Source organism: Puma concolor, chromosome D1 (genome assembly GCF_028749965.1).
Source record: "Puma concolor isolate L17-30 chromosome D1, mPumCon1.1.hap2, whole genome shotgun sequence".
In the NCBI taxonomy this organism is placed as follows: Eukaryota; Metazoa; Chordata; class Mammalia; order Carnivora; family Felidae; genus Puma; species Puma concolor.
In genome coordinates this window covers 41713261-41737188 of record NC_141676.1, presented here as the reverse complement: position 1 = coordinate 41737188, position 23928 = coordinate 41713261, and the positions used below count along the sequence as shown (strand labels likewise).

Below are 23928 nucleotides of genomic sequence, written 5' to 3'. Positions count from 1 at the left end.
CATTAACTCATGGAAGCCTTCCCTGATCTCCCCAAGTCCATTCCCCTCAGAGTTCAAGATTGCCACAACATATACCTCCTGTTTATAGCAATGGTCACAGATGCAGTTGTAGCTCGGTTTCAGTGAGTATTTGGTTATGTTCAGAAACATAGAAGGTAGTATAAAATTCCTGGCATCTAGTTGAGAGCTGTCTTCTCAGAAGATGAACTAGAGATCTACCTTGGCATCTTCTCGAGCACCTATTTACATTGCTAAATAGTGTACAGAAATATTTGGAAGGTGAAGTCAGACATATCTATTCATTGGTCTGATATTTATCAGTATATGACCTTAGGCATGTTATTTAACCTTTTTTTAAATTATTTTTTAATGTTTATTTATTTTTGAGAGAGAGAGACAGAGTGCAAACAGGGGAGGGGCAGAGAGGGAGGGAGACACAGAATCCGAAGCAGGCTCCAGGCTCTGAGCTGTCAGCACAGAGCCTGACATGGGGCTAGAACCCACAAGCCATGAGACGGTGAGATCATGACCTGAGCTGAAGTTGGATGGTTAACCGACTGAGCCAACCAGGCGCCTCTTAACCTTTCTAATACAGCAAAATTACCAAACAGTTCACTGGAACTCAAAAACCCGGTACTCTCTCACCCATTTTAAAACACAAAATGTGACTTGGCATCCTGATGTTTTCCCCACAGAAGAAAGAAACTAGGCTACTTAGGGCACCAAGAAAAGACTGAGATATATAATTCAACATTTAACAAATACTTATTTATTCATTGGATTTAAAATCAAAACTGCTGGGGCGCCTGGGTGGCGCAGTCGGTTAAGCGTCCGACTTCAGCCAGGTCACGATCTCGCGGTCCGTGAGTTCGAGCCCCGCGTCGGGATCTGGGCTGATGGCTCAGAGCCTGGAGCCTGTTTCCGATTCTGTGTCTCCCTCTCTCTCTGCCCCTCCCCCGTTCATGCTCTGTCTCTCTCTGTCCCAAAAATAAACGTTTGAAAAAAAAAAATTAAAAAAAAAATTAAATCAAAACTGCTTAAATATTTTTTTAAAAATTTTTAATGTTTATTTATTTTTGAGAGACAGAGAGACAGAGTGTGAGCAGGAGAGGGGCAGAGAGAGAGGGAGACACAGAATCTGAAGCAGGCTCCAGGCTCTGAGCTGTCAGCACAGAGCCCGATGCAGGGCTCTAACCCATGAATGGTGAGATCATAACCTGAGCTGAAGACAGTCGCTCAACCGACTGAGTCACCCTGCCACCCCTAAATGTTTTTAATTGTGTCAATTTATTCTCTATAACTAAAACAATCTCTATGTCAAATACTTTAAAACCAAACACTCCGGTTAAATTTAATAATAATCTGGATTGTTCTGTAGCTCAACTGTTTACTAATGGTAAATGAAATTTCAACTTAGGTGCATTCAAGTGTATGAAGTTATCATAGTCAGTGTTAAGGAAGTAAAGATTAAAAAATAAGACAAATTGCCTCCAAAGAATTCACAGACTTATGTATGAGGGGTGGGGGAAGGAGAGGCAGACCTCCCAATAAGTACAAATAAGCAGAAGAGAATGGTACCCTGAGATCCAGCTATGATATCTGAGGAGCACATCACCCCCTCATTTCCCCCACGCCATGACCAATGTCCTAAAGATAATTGGAGATGGCTTCTGGCCCATCCATAAGTCTGATCAGAAAGGACTGATGGATGAGAAACAAGAGATCCTAAGAGAGACTTACGGCTTCAAAGAAACTGACTCTTTGGTGAACTTTAAGTATACACAGGAAAGTCTGAACTGGTGGCTCTGGGCTAAAAATTCAGGGATGCATTCTCACACTGCTTTTAGAGATGTGAAAATCTTTGGAAACATTCTTATCTAACTGTCATTCTTTTTGTTCCACCCAGAGCATGGGTGATTTTGTCCTATCATATGCAGATACAAACAATAAGACAGAAATAAAACCAGATAGCAAATTGCTAGCAATAAATTCATCTACAAATTTATCTAGACAAGTGCATTTCCTTATTTCTATGTGCATCAGTTTCCTTATTTACAAAATTGGAGGGAGGATAATTGATATCAATCTCATGGTTATAAGGAGGAGTAAATATATATATAATGTATAAAACTGTTAGAACAGTTGTTAACCTACACCAAGTACTCAATAAATATTAGCTCTACCAATGGGAAGTGCATCCCAAATTTCCCCATCTTCCAAAAAAGATAAAATGTTAAATGTAATAAAATTGACATTCTAAACTACCTTAGCTAAGAATTTTTCTTGCTCTGGGCATTAAGCATTTTACAAAAGGGTAAAGGTTGTTTTGCAACATAAAATTTAAGTATTCTTTTGTCTTGAGGTGATTTTCAGTTTCATTAGTTCTTTTATTATGAAACTCCTAAAATATACTGTTCCAAATCACAAGTGAAGAATTTAGCAATTCTTTTGCAAACAAACAGATGAAGACTCCGGTCAGCCTCTGTTTACTAAGTCCCCATTTTCCTTGATATTGTCACCAAGACATGCTTAAGGAAGAGGATTCCGCAAATATAAGCTACTTCCTAGACCACCACCATGTTCATAATGAAAGCAAATTTAACAACTGGGAGCAAGGATCAGAGAACAGCAAAGAAAGGTGATTTTTGCCAGTCAGTGGGAAAACTGACAGAATTTCAGATAGCCTGACAGTTCACCCTTCAATGATCTCTTAGAGATTAGAATACAACTCTTCATATAAAACTATATAAAGATTTCCTTTCACATTTCAAAACCAATCCTTAAGTTCCTCAGGGAACCACTGTAAAAAGGCACTAACACTCATGGTTGATCTCACTCCATCTTTTTGGTATTCATAATTCTCTCTTTTTTCCCTGGCTCTGGAATGGATCTAGTTTTGCTACCAATATCTCTTTAGTGGGTTGGGGCAGAGAAGGGTGAAGGATACATTAGTTGAATATTTATCATGTACAAGGCATTTTATGTTGAGATTTTGAAACATTCCTATCCCTCTTGTTTAAGTCAATATAAGAATGAAGTTTCTTGGGGCGCCTGGGTGGCGCAGTCGGTTAAGCGTCCGACTTCAGCCAGGTCACGATCTCGCGGTTCTTGAGTTCGAGCCCCGCGTCAGGCTCTGGGCTGATGGCTCAGAGCCTGGAGCCTGTTTCCGATTCTGTGTCTCCCCCTCTCTCTGCCCCTCCCCCATTCATGCTCTGTCTCTCTCTGTCCCAAAAATAAATAAAAAACGTTGAAAAAAAAATAAAATAAATAAAAAAAAAAGAATGAAGTTTCTCAAAAGGAACTTTTGCTAAGAAACTAGAAGAAAACAATTCTCACTCACTGCCCTATTGCCACCCTCCACCCACCACCAGATCCCCCCAAATAAGCTTACAGAGCACAGGGGTTTGATCTCCACTGAAAGTTGGCCATAATTTTGCCTGGTTGAGCTTATGAAGCATAAGTTCTTTTTTCCTTTATTCAATTACCCCCAAAGCCTTTTCAGAACCTCAAAATTTTCTCTTGTCACTTTTTTTTCCCTCCTCCCCTCCCCCCCCCCCCTTCAACATGCCTATACCTTCCTACTCCTTCAGAAGGAAAAACCACAGCACAGACTGGTAAGATAAAAGCTATCGAGTGTCCAAGAGGTCACACTTGTTTAAACCCGTATCTCATCAAGACAAGTATAGATTTTATTTTTAAAGTAACACTCTAATGAGCCAATGCCAACTGGTATTTTCCCTTTTCCTGTAAAAGGCAGGGAGTCATTCTCCTGCTGCATTTCCTGGCTTGACTGAAGATGCACTGGTGTGGAGGATATACACATATTATGTATATACATACACATATTATGTATATACATAATATACATATATTCCCATTGGAAATAATGGAGGACATCCCAAGAAGGAGGTCAGAAGATCAACAGTCTCTTTAAAGAGTAGAGGTCAAAGTGTTTACATTGACTAACTCTTTTCTCCCCTCAGTTTAATCAGTAACAAGTATAATTTAAATTTATCTGATCTAATAATCATAAAGAACTATCAAATTAAAATATTTGGAAGCACAGATGCTGTTTGAAGACAGAATTAAATGGTGTGGGAAGGACTGGTATGGAGGGAGAGAATCTTCCAGAGAATCTTGATTTTCTTTTCTGACTGGGGGAAGGGAATAAAAATGAAAGTAGAAATGAAATACAAAAGAAAACAGTGTCCATGAAAAGCATTTTTCTAGGGAATACAGGCACTGGCAAAGAAAATGGAAATAGAAGCCACATCCTTATTTGAAGATAAGCTAATATGATAACAACATGTATACAAGTGAACTTCAGCACTGAAATTCATAAACCACAGATTATGGCTTCACGGAAACACTTGTAGTTACTTTAAGCTGTGCTCGCATCTCCTTTTAAAGCAAATAAATGAATTCCATTCTTCTTTAATAATTGACAGGCACAAACTTTTACTGGACCAGAAAGTTTAACTCTAGTTTCCCACCCCACCCCTCAAGCCAACTAGACTAGAACATCAGTTGGGAATTAATTTTAAACCACTGAAACCAAACGGTCAGAGGCAAGGTTAAGCTTACCTGTTGAATCTGAACCACTAGCACTGTTTGTCAGTTGTAACTTTGTACCAAAGCTCTTAGTACTGTGTTAGGGTGCCGGTGATAAAGATGGATGTGAGGCTGAGAGGCTTTGCAGCTGAAATACTCTTTCCTTTGGAAATGTCTAAGGGATGGTTCCCTTTTTTGTTTTTAATGTGTGTTTATTATTGAGAGAGAGCACAAGGAGGGAGGGGGAGAGAGAGAGAGAGAGAGAGAGAGAGAGAGAGAGAGAGAGAGAGGGAGAGGGAGAGGGAGAGGGAGAGAGGGAGAGGGAGAGGGAGAGGGAGAGAGAGAGAGAGAGAGAGAGAGAGAGAGAGAATCCCAAGCAGGCTCCGTGCTTGTCCACACAGAGCCCAAATTGGGGCCCAAACCCACCAACCATGAGATCATGCCCTGAGCCGAAAGCAAGAGCCAGATGCTTAACCCACTAAGTCACCCAGGCGCCCCTAAGGGATGGTTCCTTTAATGAAAGAAGGAAGAAAGAGATGTTGCTATTTGAGAAGGAAAGGAAGAAGAATGCATTTGTTTTTGCTAACATAAAGGAGTCATACATACAGACTTCAGTTCAACTGTGAACTTGCTGAGAAATGTAAAATGCAAGAAATACCCACCTCACAAGATTTGTTGTGAAGGTGAAATAAGATGATGTGTAAAGAGCCTGTTCTTGGCACACAGCAGGCCCTCAAAAATTGTGTCTTTTCTCCCCAAAGAGGGTAGAAGGAAAGGAGAAAAGTCATCACAGGGGTACAACTCCGACTCCCCAGATCCAGATTCCCACGAGTAGTTACCTCCTGGGGGAGTGACCCTGCCTCCGCCCCGTGCCGGCCCAGCGTCCCCAGATCCGCGACGGTGGTACCAGATCCCCGCCAGTAGGAGCCACCCCACTCACCTGTGGTGCTGCCGCCGGCGATAAGCTGGTGCTGCCGGCGGACCAGGGCTGCCCGCCTCTTATAGTAAACGGGATTCGGAGCGGGCCAATGAACGCCCGAGGCAGCCGGACAGTGGCCAATGAGAAGGCCGTTCGCCTGCCGGGCTGGAGAGAGTTGGCCGAGAGCTGACCCCTGCTCGGTGGGGACCGTCCCTGCCAGCCTGTGCAGAGATTCGCGCGCCTTAGCCTTTAGGTACAACGGACTGGTGTTTTAATTAAGCTAATGCCAGGCCATCCTTAACTACATAAGTCTAACAGTAAACAATCCGGAGTTGGAAGTTCCCTCCAAACCAAGATGACGTCTATTTTCAACATAATGACCTCCTTCCTATAGGCTTGCCTGCTTCTCCAGATTGGCACCAAAGCAGGGATTCCCCCACCTCCCACGTGCCTCTGTGCTTCTAGGTTATTTCGTCACCATTCTTTTGGTGCTTTCCCTTATTCCTTGAGGCAGAGCAATTGTTGAACTTTTTAGAAGGGAAATGCTTATTACTCTTCCAATTAAAATTTAAAGCTTCAGGCAGATGAGCATGCTATATTAGTAGAAACAAATATGTGAACAACATGGCACAGAAACCAAAAATTTGGACGAAGTTATTTACTGGTTGAGTGCTCAGTCTAGGGACTGAGGACTATAGTTGTAGGACATTTTTCTTCAATTTTTTTAAAGTCAAGTTTATTTTTTTAAGTTTATTTATTCAGAGAGAGAGAGAGACAGCGCGTGCAGGGGAGGGACAGAGAGAGAGGGAGAGGACAGAGTCCCAAGCAGGCTCTGCTAAGAGCACGGAGCCGGAAGGACTCTGTCCTGCAAACTGAGATCATGTCAAGTCAAGTTTATTGCTGTATAATTTACACACAGTAAAATTCACCCTTTTGAGATGTACAGTTCTGTGAGTTCTGACAAGCATATACAGTTGTGCGACTACCAATCAAAATATACAATATTTCCATCACCTCAAAAAAGTTCCCTTGTCTTAATCCTTCATCTATCTTCAAAGCAAGCAATGTGGCATCTTTAAATCTCTGACTGGCCTGCCTATCACTTGTAAGGACCTTTCTGATTACTTTGTGGCTACTCAGATAATCCAGGATAATCTTTCCATCTCAAAATCCTTAATTTAATCACATCTGCAAAGTCGCTTTTGCCATGTAAAATAACATATTCACAGGTTCCAAAGATTAGGATGTGGACATATCTGTACCAAAATTAGAAGATGGGAAAGGGTCTTTCTCCTTATGTTTGTACTATTCTATTTCTGTGGAAATCTATAGCAGGGAGTTTTCTGATCCTGAGATGTGCCTTTTGAGATATAGAAAGTACTGGTGCCATGGATGGTAATGAAGAAACACCTCATTGCACTTCCTGGATCTTCAGAAGAACCTATCTGAGACAGGACACATCCCAACTCCACTTCTCATTTGCTAAGCTGACTTGGTGGTATGTTTGGATTGGCCCCCCCTTGATCTTTGCCAGCTCCTTCTCCTCTTCCCTCCCATGGTTCTTCTGAGCAAAGATCTAAGGCCCTCTTCTCCTCACAGTCTATACACTTTTCCTTGCCAATGTCATCTTCTCTTGTGTCTTTAAGTGCCCTTGGTAAGCCAACAATTTCAAAATATATATTCAAAGCCCAAATCTTCCTTCTGAACTCCAGATCTTCTATGTCCAATAGCTTATTTTATATCTCCACTTCTGTAACACACTGGCATCTTAACATATCCTAAAGAGACCCTGGGAAAGTAACAAGTGTTGGTGAGGATGTGGAGAGATCTGAACCATTGCACACTGCTGGTGGGAGTATAAAATGACTCAGCCATTGCAGAAAACAGTTGGTGGTTACTCAAAAAGTTAAACAAAGAATTAACATATGACCTGGTAATTCTACACCAAGGTATACACCCAAAAGAACTGAAAACAGATTCTTAGACAAATCCTTATACACAAATGTTCACAGCAGCATTCATCACAATAGCCGAAAGGTAGAAACAAATGTCCATCCAAATGCCCATCAGTGGATAAATGGATAAACAAACTGTGGTATATACATACAATGAAATACTATTCAGTGATTAAAAAAAAAAACAAAACACAGCGACGTACTCATACATGCTACAACCTGGATGAACCTGGAAAATGTTACACTACCTGAAAGAAGCTAGACACAAAATGCCACATATTGTATGATTCGATTTATAGGAAATATCCAGAATAGGTAAATCCAGAGAAACAGATACAGTGTGGTGGCTGCCAAGGGTGGGGAGGAGGAGCTAAGGAGTAAGTATTTAATGGGTATAGGGTTTTATTTTGGAATGATCTGATTCCAAATATTTTGGAAGTAGACAGAGTTAGTGGTTACACAAAATTGTCAATTTATTAAATGCCACTGAATTGTTCAGTTCTTTTTTTAATTAAAAAAATTTTTTAATTTAATGTTTACTTATTTTGAGAGAGAGAGAGACAGACAGAGTATGAGCAGGGAGAGGGGCAGAGAGAGAGGAGACACAGCATCTGAAGCAGGCTCCAGGTTCCGAGCTGTCAGCACAGAGCCCTACATGGGGCTCGAATTCATGAGCCGTGAGATCATGACCTGAGCTGAAGTCAGACGCTCAACCAACTGAGCCACCCAGGTGCCCTGAACTGTTCAGTTTAAAACGGTTAATTTTACGTTATGTGAACTTCACCTCAATAGAAAAGGTAAATGATTTCCCTGCCCCCCCTCAAGTCTCTGTCCTTCCTGCATATTCTTCTTTCTCATCTCCTTCATTTCACAAATGAAGAAATTTGGTCTCTTCTATCTCTAATACAGACTTGAACTCATGCATTCCTCCCCATCTCCTCTGCCACTCTGCCAGTCCAATCCACCATCTTGTCTCTGAAATACTGCAATTGTCTCCTCACTGGCTTTCCTTTCTCTTCCTCTATTCTCATTTTTATTTTATTTTTTCTTAATGTTTATTTTTGAGAGAGAAAGAGCGTGAACACAGGAGGGGCAGAGAGAGAGGGAGACACAGGATCTTTAGCAGACTCCAGGCTCTGAGCTGTCAGCACAGAGACTAACGTGGGGCTCAAACCCATGAACTGTGAGATCATGACCTGAGCTGAAGCCAGCTGCTCAGCTGACTGAGCCACCCAACTGCCCCGCTCCATTCTCATTTTTTAAATATGCCAAAAACTATTGTCGAGTCTACACGATAATTTTTGCCACACTTTACAAATGCAAACACAATTATGTCACTACACTGATCATAACCATGTAAGGATCCCCATTATTCATATGATGAAGTTTAAAGTCTTTCATCATCTGCAAAGGCCTCCAATCTGGCCCGTATGCACCTCTCTGGCTTGTTGCCCTTTCACTCTCCCTTTCTTCACCACATTCCTTCTACTATTGCATTCTAGTCCTCTCTGCAAAGCTCCTTCCCATTTCAGGACCTTCCCACATCCTTACCCTGAAGATCTCTACCCTCACACTCCAACCCTGACTCTTCACCTGATTATATTTTCTCATCCCTTATTTAAGTTTTCACATAAGGATCAATTCCTTCCCTGAAGTAAACTATCCCCCAGTCTAAACTAGGCTCTCATCTGCCCTTTTACTTCAGAGCACTTGTAACAACAGCTATCAGTTATTTGTGTGATTCTATTTACTTATATCTCCCACAAGGAAAAAATTTTCTATTTTTTGCTTTTGTCTTTTTGTTAAGTCTCCAATGGCTATCCCAGTGCCTGGCACATAGGGGTTTCTCAATATATTTGTTCAATTAATGACAACTGAATGATAGAACCTATTTGCAAATATGTGCCCATATATGCATTCAATCTAGCATTTCTGTAGAACTCATTCCCAGATGTGCAATACTGCCAAATTGCCTTCCAAAAAGATTATATCAGCTTACATTCCTACTCCCAAGAATATAAAACAACATCCTCATCCCAACCAACAGTGGATTCAATTAATCTCAATTTTGATAATCTGAGTAGCAAAGACAAGTATCTAATTTTTAATTAGCTCTTTCCTAATTATTAGCAGAGCTGAGCATCTTTTCAGACATTTGTTCACATGTGAATTTCCTGTCACTGCTCATTCTTTAATCAGGCTATATTTTTCTTGATAGGGAGGAGCTTTCTAAATATTATGGATAGTAACTATTATATATGCATCATTATCCCCTAAGCCTTTCATTCGCCTTTAACTTCATTACAGATGTCTTATACTTTGCAACTGTTTTTGTTTTTATAAAGTCAAATCAATCTTTTACGCTGGAGTTTAAAGGGGCCCCCATGTCACCCCCTTCTCCCTCCTTCCAGTTCTAAGGTGGACAAGGGGAGATTCGTTGTGGGTGTGGTGTAAGGAGTTAAGCGTGGAAGCAGGGAAACTGGCTGAAAGGCTACTGAAGGGGTCCAGCTGAGATATATGATGGTGGGTATGGGTAAAGTAGAGACAAAGAGAATGAAATACCCACCAACTTCAGAGGTGGAGTCCATAGGATCAGCTGATGACAGGGGTGGTGGACCTGGTAAGGGAACCTGAGTTTCAAGGATGATTTATAAGCTCTTTGCTTGGCATTTGGAGCAGGTTTGGTAAGGGGTAGAAAATGAAGTCCTGTTTTGAACTTGTTAGGTCTGATATGCCTCCTTTTTTCCAAATGAAAATGTCAGGTAGGCATCAAGCAGTGGGAGTCCAAAATTCAGAAAGAGATCACAGGCAGAGATACAAATTTATAAGTCACTGGTATAATGATCATATATAAAGATAGTATATAAAATCACAGGGCTGGATGAAACTTCTAGGGAGAAAATGTGTCAAGAGACAAGAAAGAGGCCCAGGACTGGGCCCTGGGGCATGCCAATGTTCAGAGGCCAGAAAGAGGAGGAAAAGGAGGCTGAAGGAATGGACACCAGGGAGGGAGAAAACTCAGGGGAAGGTGGTGTCCAGAAGCCAAGAGGAGAAAGTGTTTTAAGAAGAGGGAAAGAATCGTCAATTGCATTTAATGCTACTTCAACTCAAGGACAGAAATGTAACCACTGGATTCAGCAACAGGGAAGTCTGGGATTACCAATAAGAGCAATTGTGGGACAATTGGGAATTGGTGGTGTGGGACAGAGGGAATCCAGATTACATGAGCAGAGGTGATATTAGGTCACAGAGTCAACTCTTTCAGAGGAGTTTTGTTGTAGACGAGCAGAAAAATGTGGTAGCGGCTAGAGGGGGATATGGGGTAAAGGGAAGGATTTTTGTTGTTGTTGTTAAGATAGGAAATACTAAAGAACGAATGATCCAGTAGGGCAGAAGAAATGGATGATTTAGAAAGTCAGAGAATAACTGTAGGAGCAAAGTCCATCCTAGTGATCTCATTAGTTCTAATAGGTCAGTCAGCTGAGTCTCTTGACTTCATAGGTACACAGTCATATCCTCTGAAAAGGCACATGAAAAAAAAATAACAGCACTTTTCAAATAAATGATCATCATAAAAGTCACCAGGGTGGTTTGTTTTGGGGGAAGGCAGGAGTTACGACTGAGAGCAGGCATATAGATGGGCTTCTGGTTGACTGACAAAGTTCTCTATTTCTTGAGCTAGGTGATGGATACCACAGTATTTGCTTTTTCAATAAGATGCACATTGGTTTCACGCAGTTTTCTGTTTCTGTGTTTTATTTGACAAGAAAAAGATTAATGAAAAACAAAATAAACTGTAAAAATAATAGCATTGTTTAATCCTTTCTTTTTAATATTTATACCTTATACCTATTTGTTTTTCATCCAATGTATTAGGTAGGGCTGTCAGAACAATGTTTAATATAATAATATCCTGTTTTGTTCCAGGTTTTGTTTTTTTTTTTAATGTTTGTTTTTGAGAGAGATGGAGCATGAGCAGGGGAGGGCAGAGAGAGAGAGGGAGACACAGAATCCAAAGCAGGCTGCTGGCTCCGAGCTGTCTGCACAGAGCCCAACACGGCTCGAACCCACAAACCGCGAGATCATGACCTGAGCCAAAGTCGGACGCTCAACCAACTGAGCCACCCAGGCACCCCTTGTTCCAGGTTTTAATGGGAATGTTTCTAATGTTTTAATTAAGAATATTTGCTATAGGTATCATATTAATGAAGTTTTCTTATTTCAGACTATAAAGGGGTTTTTCTCAGAAATAGATGTTAAATTTTATCAAATGAATTGTTGGCACTTACTGAAATGATCACACAGCTCTTCTTTTTTTAATGCATTAATATAGTGAATTACATTAAAAAATTTCCTGGGGCGCCTGGGTGGCTCAGTCGGCTAAGCATCTGACCTCGGCTCAGGTCATGATCTCATGGTTTGTGAGTTCGAGCCCTGCATTTGTGAGCTTGGTGCTGACAGCTCAGGGCTTGGAACCTGCTTTGGATTCTGTGTCTCCCTCTCTCTCTCCCCCTCCCCCACTTGTGCTCTGTCTCTGTCTCTCAAGAATAAATAAATGTAAAAAATAAGAAAAAATAAAAAAGATTTCCTAACGTAAACCATCTGTACCTGTGAGATAAACTCACTTTGGTCATGATGTCTATTTTTATATATCTTTTTTTCATGTCTATTTAAAATGTCTATTTTTATATATCTTTTAATATGGTGCTAAATTTTATTTGCTGGCATTCTGTCTAGAATTTTTGCATCCATATTAATAGAAAAACTGGCCTATAGTTCTTTTGTGTGTGTGACTGTTCTTACCGAGTTTTGTAAACAGCATTTTGTTATCTCTGTAGAATTCAGAAATTTCCCACCATTTTCTGTTGCCTTGAGATAGAAACAAGGGTAGTTCTTTTACTATCTTTCCAGTGTGAATATTATTAACCTTTCAAGGTTTTCTGTCTCTTTTTGAGTATTTTAGTATTGACTATTTTCCTAGAAAGTTATCCACTATTTAAAGGTTTCCATGTGGTTGTGTTCTTTTGGTTTCTCCCTTAAAAAATGTTTTTATTTACTACACTGGAGTCAGAGAATGTGCCTATCTTATTTCTACTTAGGGAAATTTATAAGGATATTCTTCGTGCCTCATCACATTATCAAACGTTATGGATATTCCATTAAATTTGAAAAGAATGTGAATTCTTCATTTGGGGGTATGTAATAATCAGGCTAACTGCAATAACAAGTTATCCTTTTTTTATGCTGACACAATAGAGGTTCATTTCTCTCTCACTCTAAATCCAACATGCACTGGAAGACCCTGCAGGGCAGCTTCTCTCCATGTGCTTCTCTGGGTGGGTGCTTACTCAGGGATTCTGGTAACTTCCACCTTGTGCCTCTACTGTCTCAATCTGTGGCTGTCACCAGAGAGAAAAGAGCTGTGAGGTGGCATGCCAGCTCTTAAATGCTATGGCTTTTCTTTCATTGACTACAACTAATCACAATGCCCCTCCTTAGTGCAAGATAGCTACCATCTCCCTAGAAATCCAGGAAGATGGGAACGAAATATGAAGAGCCCAAATATTTTTTTTTTCCACTGTAGGATACAAAGATCTATACATGTGTGCATTTACAGCATAGGAATTAAGAGCACGCACTGTTGAGGCCAAATGCAGTTCTGCCATTTACTTAGCTCGGTGGCCTCAGGCAAGTTACTTAACTCTTCCATGCCTTGGCTTTTCTATCTGTAAAATGAAGATTAGGTAGCAAGCCTTTCTCAAAGGATTGTAATCCTCATACAAGCCTTTGAGACAGGCATGCTATCATATTAGTTGTATCACTTATAAGTTAGACCAAAAGTCCCTTTAAATTTTTTGCCTTGAATTCTGTTTTTCGATTCCTGCCTTCTATTTTATCACTTACCTAGTTTCTCTTTATCCATCCCTTTATTGTGTGTTGTCACATTTGTCTCCTTTAAACAACATAAAACTTGGGGCACCTGGGCGGCTCAGTCCGTTAAGCGTCCGACTTTGACCCAGGTCATGGTCTCATGGTGCGTGAGTTCAAGCCCCACATCAGGCTCTGTGCTGACAGCTCAGAGCCTGGAGCCTGCTTCGGATTCTGTGTCTCCCTCTCTCTCTGCCCCTCCCTCTCTCTCTGCCCCTCCCTAGCTCATGCTCCCTCTCTCTGTGTGTCAAAAATAAATAAACTTAAAAAAAAAATTTAAACAACATAAAACTTGATTTTGTCTCAACAGAAAAATCTTTACCTTTTAATAACAAGAATTTAACACATTTATATCATGGGTATCTTTAGTTTTAAAATGCACTATTTCTTTTCCAACCAGATTTTTGCTGGATTGACCAAATTTTCTTTGCTTCCCCTCCCTTTTGTAATCTAGTGGTTTAGAAATTCCACATGTTTTTCCTATTTTAATAGTGATTATCCCTAAATGCTTAATAAACACACTTCAATGTACATAATCCTGTCAGCACCAAGATTAATCAGTATCTACAACTCTCTCCTTAACAAGGAATTTAGAAGGCCCTTGCTTCTCTTTTCCCCTGCCCACTCTATCCCAAACTTCCAAATGTCTCATGCATTCATTCAACAAATCTTTACTGAGCCTCAACTCTGTGTTGAAATCATCTGGAATTTCGTTTGCAAATTGTTAGTACATTAACATCTAATAATTGCATCAAATGCCACATTATCAGTGATTATTTGATCCTAACTACAATTTTCCTGGCTTATTGGTTCATTGCTTATAGAGGATAGTGCTGTTCCTTATATTTTACATCTATTCCCTCTTCCTCTGTTAACAGAAGCTGTTTCTTCTGGAGACTCCTCCTGACTCCCACTCGCAGTCCACTTGGTTTTGGTGAACCTGATTCTATCCTGCCCACCTAGCCCCAGGGTAGTCTCATGGCTCTACACTGGCCTATCAGAGGATTGCCAGCCTTTAGCCAGATTAATGGGGTGGGGGTGGGGGTGGGGGGGTCCGTGATGGTCATATGACCCAGTTTGGACCAATGAGAATCAGGCCCAAGAACTTGTTTATAATTTAGAAGAAGACAGATTCTTTTATCTTTACACTTGAATGATAAAAGCCTGTAGCTAATGGAGGTCATCCAGTGAAGACTTACTGAGTGATAACAACAAGGAGAAGAGCACACTGAAAAATAAAGCAGGACTTAAGACATTGTTTGAGTATCTGGAACCAGCCACACCTGAAGGTTGATCCCCCCTTTTTTTTAATCAAACAAAAGGGTTCTGACCCATAAGTTACTGTTTCTTCTATGCCATGAACTTTCTATTTTCTTGAGGTAAATCCTTGAAAAAACAATTTTCTGGAAGACTGCATGGGTATCATACCTTCAGAATACTCCTGTGACCAAAAGTGTTCCAAATCTGGAAACTTGCTGCCTTTGTCCTTTCATGTGTCTCTTCCGGGAAAATAACAAGTAAAACTAATACAGCATTTTGTGTGATCACAGTTCAGTGTTTGTGCAATATAGGTATAGGAAATGAAGCATTTTTAGGTAAGAAAGTGGGTTTTACAGTGAAATTTCAATTCAAATTCCAACTACTCTATTTACTGTGTGATCAAATTTCTTAACCATTCTGAACCTTTCTTCATCCAGAAAATAGAAATATTATTATCTCCCTCATGAGGCTCTTGTATTAATAAGATTATGCCTGTAGCTGGAGTGGTAAATAAGAGATGTGCTGGACTCAAAATCATTGGTCGACTGGACAAATTTCTCTCTGCAAACAGTAGGCTGTAAACCAAAGAAAGGCTGTAGTCAGTCTGAGATTTGGGCAAATTAGCAAATGAAGGATAAACTGTGGTGGAGAGGAAAGTTGCTTGTCAAGTTGGGCCATCCTGATAACCCTGAAGAAACGTAATGACACCTTAAGGAAGGACTGCAGGAAAGCAAAAGATGTCCAGGCGTTATACAGTATAAAATCTGCCCAGTATATTTTATTGGAGATTTGGGTAGGGAGAAAGATTTAAAAAAAATTTGTTTTAACATTTGTTCATTTTTTGAGAGACAGAGCGTGAGTGGGGTAGGGGCAGAGAGAGAGGGAGACACAGAATCTGAAGCAGGCTCCAGGCTCTGAGCTGTCAGCACAGCGTCTGAGCTTGAACTCACAGATGTGAGATCATGACCTGAGCCGAAGTCGGACGCTTAACCGACGGAGCCACCCAGGTGCCCCTAGGGAGAAAGATTTTAAAAGATGGTTCTAAATTTTAAATTAAGCACCTCATTGGATAGGAATCTATTAATTAAGAGGTGAAAACAAGAGCAAAAGTTTTTAAGAGGAAGATGAATTCAGTATGAACATGCTGTATTTTGATTTTGAATTGTATGTGGATCATTCTGGGGAGGTGTTTGGCAAGCAGTTGAGATTAGCCTGTAACATCATTTTATTTTCATCCCAGCAACTATGCTACATGCATGGCAGTTCAGGAGAGAGAACAAAGTTGAAATGTATAGTTTTAATGCTGTGCTAATGCAGTTTTTCTACAATGATGTTTCTAGATACAACTGTTGACCCACATGTTGGCAACTCCTATTTCCCCCCTGTCCTATTTTAAAGCAGTGCACATGAAAACTGATATAAAACGTTTAGCCCTATATACATCTTAATTCTCATTATTCTTATATGTGATTTAGCCAGGTGCTTTCATTAAACACACACACACATACACACGTAAAATTATGTATGTAAATTCCCTAGATCAGGTCCTAGCATATAAGAAGCACTAGGTAATTGCAAGTTTCCTTCCTTTTCCCTTTCCTTGTGGCTCTTCAATACAGAATACTATCACCACAGGCAAGAACACTTATTTTATTACATGTTTTAACTCCAAATCCTTATACAAATACCTCATCAAAGTTTGAAAAGTCACACTAGCATTCATGTAACTAGATAACTAGCATTTATCTTTTAAAAGTTGTAGTACCAAGATGTTATACTTCTAAGATGGCAACAGGCATGTTGAATTTTTAGTGCTGAGTTATTAAATAATATATTAAATGTGGGTGTATACTGTACAGAATGTATGGAGAACTGTTTGTGTGTGTGCAGTAAGACTGAAGTGCAGCCCAGCTATACAGTATGCACCCCTTTAGGGAAAATCATTCTCTGCAGTTATTCTAAGGCTCATCTATGGGGATTTTAATACTGTATTATACACAAACTGAGGGTCTAAAATGCATACTTCCTAATTCCCATGTGACTGGAGACTTAGGCAAAAGGAAGACCTGGTTTGCCTATCACAGTGTGGTTTATATGTATGATTAAAAGATCCTTTCAGACAGAAAAAGAATGTCTTTTCAGGTAAAAAAAAAAAAAAAAAAAAATTAGGCCCAAAGTAAAAGTTGTGCTTATTAGTCTTTAGTTTGTGCCTGCATGTGGCAAACTGCTTTTTTCTCCTTAAAAAATTCTTAAATTTATATAGTGTTTTCCATTTCACAAAGTACGTTTATTTATATTGTTTACTTTTTTTGTGTATTTATTTATTTATTTATTTATTTATTTATTTATTTATTTATTTATTTAGAGAGCACAAGTAGGGGAGGCAGTTAGAGGAAGAGAGAGAGAATCCCAAGCAGGCTCCACACTGTCCAAACAGAGCCCAATGCAGGGCTCAAACTCACAAACCATGAGATCATGACCCGAGCCGAAGTCGAATGCTTAAGGGACTGAGCCACCAGGCACCCCTATATTGTTTACTTGTCCTTAGAGTAACAGAGACTCAGAACGGTTCTTTGCTACTGTTTCCAAAGTTACACAGCTTGTAAATGGCATAAGAACCTGAAACTAGCTGTTCTCTTGCTCAGCTGTGCTGTTTTATTTGCCATGCTACCACCTCTAAGAGGAAACTAGGTTTCAATTCCCATGAATGAATATGTGTTTAGTTCAGATTGTGCCATTTAATTAAAGGGGAATCTCTGAAACAAACTGCAACCATCCTCCAGAAGCTACAATAGCAGCAGGAATGCCTCCTGAGCTTATTCCTCTATGGATTACAATTATTTGTTTCCTTGTTTTTTTTACCATAAACTCCTTGAAAGCAAGGACGGTGCTTTTCATCCCTATAGCCCAGGATCCAGCACAGCACCTGTTACAGAGGTGCTCAATAAATAATTATTCAATATATATTTGTTGAGAAAGAATGAATACAAAAATGAGCAAGTGGATGTGAGAGAAATGGGAAACATGATGATAAAACAAAATGTTGTCTGTAATCCTTAATCAGAAAGGTCAAAGCCTCATGTGTGTATCTGAGTATGAATCAGAGGCTGTTTCTACAACACCTCAGATGTTACAGGCCATATGGGATTCCACCCATGCTCAAATGGAAAGTAATCTGATGAGGCAAAGGGATGAAGGAGAGAGATCAGGCCAGGACATAATCAGTTGAGTCCTCAAGATCCAAATCTATTAAATCTTCCTCCAAAAAGCACAGTAATCTTCACATGATACCTTCAGTCAACACTCATCTATGATAACACCCGAATGGCTTTACAGGAAGAGCTGCTTGGTACAAGTCTGTTTACACACAGATTTATGCAAGCTTCATTCCATATCTACTTCAATTCTCAATTACACTTTTAAAAATTACAGGGGCGCCTGGGTGGCGCAGTCGGTTAAGCGTCCGACTTCAGCCAGGTCACGATCTCGCGGTCTGTGAGTTCGAGCCCCGCGTCAGGCTCTGGGCTGATGGCTCAGAGCCTGGAGCCTGTTTCCGATTCTGTGTCTCCCTCTCTCTCTGCCCCTCCCCCGTTCATGCTCTGTCTCTCTCTGTCCCAAAAATAAATAAATGTTGAAAAAAAAAAATTAAAAAAAAAAATTACAATTGGAAACCCTATTTTTTATTTGAACAACTTTGTTTCACCATATTACTCCAAGAAATGTTGGCTTGTGGTCATTTCAAATACATTGAGCACAATAGCCCAATTAGTATTGGCCACAACAAAGCCTTCCATTTGGTATATATTATAGCTTACCCAAATTCAGACAGAGGGGGACCAAAATCCAAGGCCTCACTTATCCCAGGGAATATTTCACCTCAGCATACCACAAAATTTCAATAAATGGACTATGGAACCCAAAGGACTTTTTACTTTCCTCAGGTTTTTAGCCTTCTTGGACTTTGGGTTTTAAGTCATACAGAAGCCTCCTCGTCTGTTATTAAGAGATAATTATGAAGCACCCAATACCACCCAAAAGAGCCAATGACATTCTAGGTCCGGAAGGCATGACTTTCATACAAAACCATGTGAATGCCGCCCCTTGGAGGTGTGCAATACAGCATTCCTGCTCACACTAATAAAGCAAACTATGAGAAAATGCCACTAATGATGGAAATATGGAGCATTCTAAATCATTAGGAAGTGCTGGTTATTCATATTTTCAAGGAGGAAGGAGGCTGTCTTACAGTATGAGGAAACAATGGTGCTTGGAGAAATGAGCCCTGCTGCTCAGGTGCACTTGGTTTCCCCAGTGTCTGCTGTCTTAATGTTTGCTTTGCACTGCTCAGAGGCATTATCACCCTTCTCATTCAGTGCAACCAGTCATTTCTCCTACAAGTCAAACAGCATTTGTTGGGGCTGCAAAAAGCAAAGCCAGGAATGTTTGTCTAATTAATGAAGCTTTTATGAAATGGTATCACTGAGTTTACAGCAGGGAAAATAAGCAAATGCGATTAGCCTCTTTCTCCTTTGTATTTCTAACTGAGCTCATGGGAGTGTGGCCAAGGTTTTACAATAATCAGGAAGATTCTGTAAGAATCTAAATGTGACCATCTGGAAAAGTCAAGAATAAAACACCATATGGAGAAAAAAAGGAATGCCACTCCTGGAGTTCCAAATGGACACATCCTTTCATCTTTGGGGAAATCCTACTTACATGGTATTAATACCCCAGGACTCTACACTGGGAGAGGTTAGTGGAAGGCACCTTTTCTTAAGGGTCAGATATTAGAAGACTTTACAGGCTCCATTGTGACAGAAATTAATTTTAGAAAGCCCTACTCTTTCCTTACAAAGAGAAGCAACCAGGCAATTAATCTGCCTTTAGTCATCACTGGGTACTCTGGCGTATGTATTATGTAATATTTTCCTTGGAGGGTAACAAAGCCACTCACAATTAGATGTGTAAATAACCTGGAAATGACCTGCTAAGTAGGTGTTCGATACACTTAAGGGGCTAACAGGACTCACAACAAAACATGGCCAGGTAAAAGAAGCCTCAAACAACCCAGGAGTAGCCTTTGTACTTTGTAGATATGGATAAATCACCTCACACGCCCACTTAGCAAGTTCAGAGCCACTTCAAAACACTCCTGCGTAGTGAGCTGCTCCATTCTTTCCTCTTCAGGCTGTGTTCCTACTCATCCCATTGAAAAGTCCAGGAAACAACACTCCTGGGTATTCACCTGGCCAAAGGCAAAGAAGCGGAAATTCCACATGTGGCCATTCTGTTTGCCAACTGGCCCACATATACAGCAGAAATGGTTATTGTCTCTGTAATAAAATCACTGACTAAATTTTGTAGAGCTTTAAATCAGCCTCTTAAGAATCACCAGGCAACTCCCCCAGGAAAGATAGGGGGGATGGTGAGGTACAGAGCTCCAGGGACACAGAAAAGGACCAGTGAGTCTCTTGCAAAGGACTGGTGCCAGAAATGCTATAAACCTTGCGCTAACCATGAAATCCAATCATAGTGCAAAATCCAAAAACCTATGGAGCCCTGCCACTTGTAGCAATCAGTTCTTCTGCTCCGAAATGGAGTTCCTTCTGAAAGCGCTGCAAATCACCGCCAAGGTCATGGACCAAAAAACCCAAGAGGAACAAGCCCACAAAAAGTGGAATGTATTGCTTACAATAGTTTAGCTTTCACGTGGTGATAGCCGTAAGAGGACTGTTAATCTGCATCTTTTTTTTTTAATTTTTTTTTCAACGTTTATTTTATTTTTGGGACAGAGAGAGACAGAGCATGAACGGGGGAGGGGCAGAGAGAGAGGGAGACACAGAATCGGAAACAGGCTCCAGGCTCTGAGCCATCAGCCCAGAGCCTGACGCGGGGCTCGAACCCACAGACCGAGAGATCGTGACCTGGCTGAAGTCGGACGCTTAACCAACTGCGCCACCCAGGCGCCCCTAATCTGCATCTTTCAGGCAACTTCTATCTCTGAAAAGTTCATGCTGGCTAAGTAACCCATTGACTGGACTAAAACCACCTCAAGGATAGAGAGGGTCAGATCCAGGTTTTGTGCCACCTGCAACTTATTCAGTTCGGAAAACCTGCTCAAGAAAAAGAATACAAAATTTCAGGGTACCTGGGTGGCTCAGTTGGGTAAGCGGCCAACTCTTACTGTTTCAGCTCAAGTCATGATCTCACGGTTTGTGAGTTTGAGCCCCATGTCAGGCTCCGTGTTGACAGTGCAGAGCCTGCTTGGGAATCTCGTTCTCCCTCTCTGACTCTCCCCATTCATGTGCGCGCGCTCTCTCTCTCCTCAAAATAAATAAACTTAAAAAAATTGTTTTTAGGGGCGCCTGGGTGGCGCAGTCGGTTAAGCGTCCGACTTCAGCCAGGTCACGATCTCGCGGTCCGTGAGTTCGAGCCCCGCGTCAGGCTCTGGGCTGATGGCTCAGAGCCTGGAGCCTGTTTCCGATTCTGTGTCTCCCTCTCTCTCTGCCCCTCCCCTGTTCATGCTCTGTCTCTCTCTGTCCCAAAAATAAATAAACGTTGAAAAAAAAATTTTAAAAAAAAAAATTGTTTTTAAAGTAGGGGGGCCTGGGTGACTCAGCCGGTTAAGTATCCAACTTCAGCTCAGGTCATGATCTCACGGTCTGTGAGTTCAAGCCCCGTGTCAGGCTCTGTACTGACAGCTCAGTGCCTAGAGCCTGCTTCAGATTCTGTGTCTCCCTCTCTCTCTGCCACTACTCGTGCTCTGTCTCTGTTTCTGAAAAATGAATAAACCTTAACAAAATAATTTTTAAAATATAAAAATATTAAAGATAAGAAAAAATAATACAAAATTTCACATTTGAAATTGTAAGCACCTCCCAGGGGCTTTAGCAAGTCTGAGGCCTTTAACATAGTAGTTCCCAAACTTTGTTGTACATTAGAACCTCTTGGGAAGCTTTAAAATCCTGATGCCCAGTTTGTATCCCACATCAATTAAATCAGAATATCTGGGGATGAGAGCCAGTTACCAGTATGTTTTAAAGATCTTAGGTGATTCCTATGTGCATCAAACTTTGGGAACCACTGCTTAAAGGCTAAGCTTTATTGGCTTCAGGTATTTCTGTCTCTGGATAGGGAGTATAGCTTTCATTCATTTAGATAACTAACATTTGTGAAACAATTGCCATATTCCAAGCACTGTATCCCCAGCACTTGGCACTGTGTCTGACGTGTATCTGGGAATATCTACTTGCTGAATATATAAATGAACACTAGTTAGGTAGTTTCTCCTGTTTTACATTGGAGACTGGTTATAAACTAGATTTGGAATTCTCCAATTTCTTTTCATTCAGCTTTCAAAGACACTCTGGGTTTACTCCAAGATAAAGATGCTTCATGGCATATATATTAGGTGGTCCCTATGGATTCCTCCCAAAATGCAATGCAAGCAGCTGAACTTGAGTTTGGAACTGGTTCTCTGTCTAGTAACAAAAGTACATCACTTCAGGGGAAGTGACATGGACCTTGACTTTCAGAAGCTGATGGAATGAATACCTATTAACTAGCTCCCATTTTCTTCCTATTTTGAATTGTCATCTTCTTAGTCCCACAAACCAAACAGAGCTTAACACATGTCAAGTTCAACAAATCGTAACATACTGCAGCATGAATGAATAAATGAGAAGTGTTCATCTACAATTCAGTTTCTCTCTTACTGGCTAAATAAACTTAAACAAAGCACTTACTGAGCACCTATTGGAAGTTCACTTCAGATTGAAGACATGACAAGAGACCTGTGTTCTATTAATGTCCCAATGCTCCCATGGAGAACCAAATTCTCTGCCACTGAAATAACTCCAAGGCTTAACAGCAACATTACAGAAATCAGCACTGGTATACAGGGTGAGAGAACTGGTTAGAGTGACAAAGGGAGCTAAAAAAGAATTGAGCTCAAACTTCAGAGCCAGAAAAAAATAGATGTTAACCAAAGAGTATTTTTCAAACTCCAGGATACGGCAAATAAGCCCCTCTGGAACAGAAGTAGACCAATTCAATTTGTCTGATGACAATCACGTGAGCTACAAACCCCCTTTTCTGCTCCTTCTGCACTTACTTCCAGCAGCAGATGCTCACAGCTTTATAGGACAACTCTCCATGTATATGTTGGGTCCACTACCAAATGTTTCTCCTGTTTGGAATTATTTATGCAAAGCTGTGCCCCAATTCCCATGCCTATCTCCTCCCCCGTCCAAATGCTTTCTTCTGGACCTTTACATCCAGAGTTGCAAAAGAGAACAAACATGTTGGTTCCCACTGGCAACACACTCTTGAATCTTTTTCTCATCCCTTCTCCAGATGAGAGGCTTTGGAGGAACAATTTTTTTTCTTTTTCAATTAATTTCCATTTCTTTCAGGTCTGAGTAAACTCTGGGCACAGAGCAACCAGGATGATATGATTATGGAAACTATTAATTTCTCCATCAAAGGAGAGTCAACTCTTGGTTACGGAGCAATCGGCACGTTCCTCCAAAGGGCTTCTGCAGCATGATCCTCCTGGTTTCCCTTAGGGGCCATGAGAGTTCAGGGTACAACCTGTGACCACTTCCTCAAACATAAAATAATCCTTGAAAATGCTTCATGAATTGTTATGAAAAATTGTGTGTTTTCATACAGTTGTTCTAAAGAAATAGCAACCCACATTAAGACATACTGGAAGGGATTATGCTGAGTGAAGTCAGTCAGTCAGAGAAGGACAGATATATGTTTTCACTCATATGTGGATCTTGAGAAACTTAACAGAAGACCATGGGGGAAGGGAAAGGGACAGAGTTACAAACAGAAAGGGAGGGAGGCAAACCACAAGAGACTCTTAAAATGCAGAGAACAAACAGGGTGGATGGGGAGGGTTAGGGAGAGGGAAAGTGGGTGATGGGCATTGAGGAGGGCACTTGTTGGGATGAGCACCAGGTGGTGTATGTAAGCCAATGTGACAATAAATTATATTAAAAACATATATCCAAACAGAATGAATGAAGAAAATTCTAAGATTTTCAGATTACTCAAGGCTCATCTGAAAATGTGCAATCTGGGTCTTTGAAGACCACTCATATATCACTTGCAGTGGGCAACAAGCAAAAGGTTGATCTGGACCAAGAAGTCTCCAAATCACTTTAAATATTGAATACTAAAATCATAAAAAACGAAGTAACTTCTAGAACTGATTTGGAACAAACGGGACATTACCTGGTTCGTGCAAACCTAAAAATAACATTTAAAAAAATTAGGGAATTCAATTTAGGGACCTTGTCCAGAGTC

General features: G+C 40.6%; 1 protein-coding gene across 1 annotated transcript in view; it reads right to left on the bottom strand.

Moving 5' to 3' along the window:
* Positions 1 to 18038, bottom strand: part of TPH1 (tryptophan hydroxylase 1) — a 44861-nt gene extending 26823 nt beyond the window's left edge. The window contains exon 1 of the mRNA XM_086677847.1: positions 5492 to 18038. The gene's annotated coding sequence lies outside the window, so the exon portion shown is untranslated. The remainder of the gene's footprint in view (positions 1 to 5491) is intronic.
* Between the last annotated feature and the right edge of the window lie 5890 nt (positions 18039 to 23928).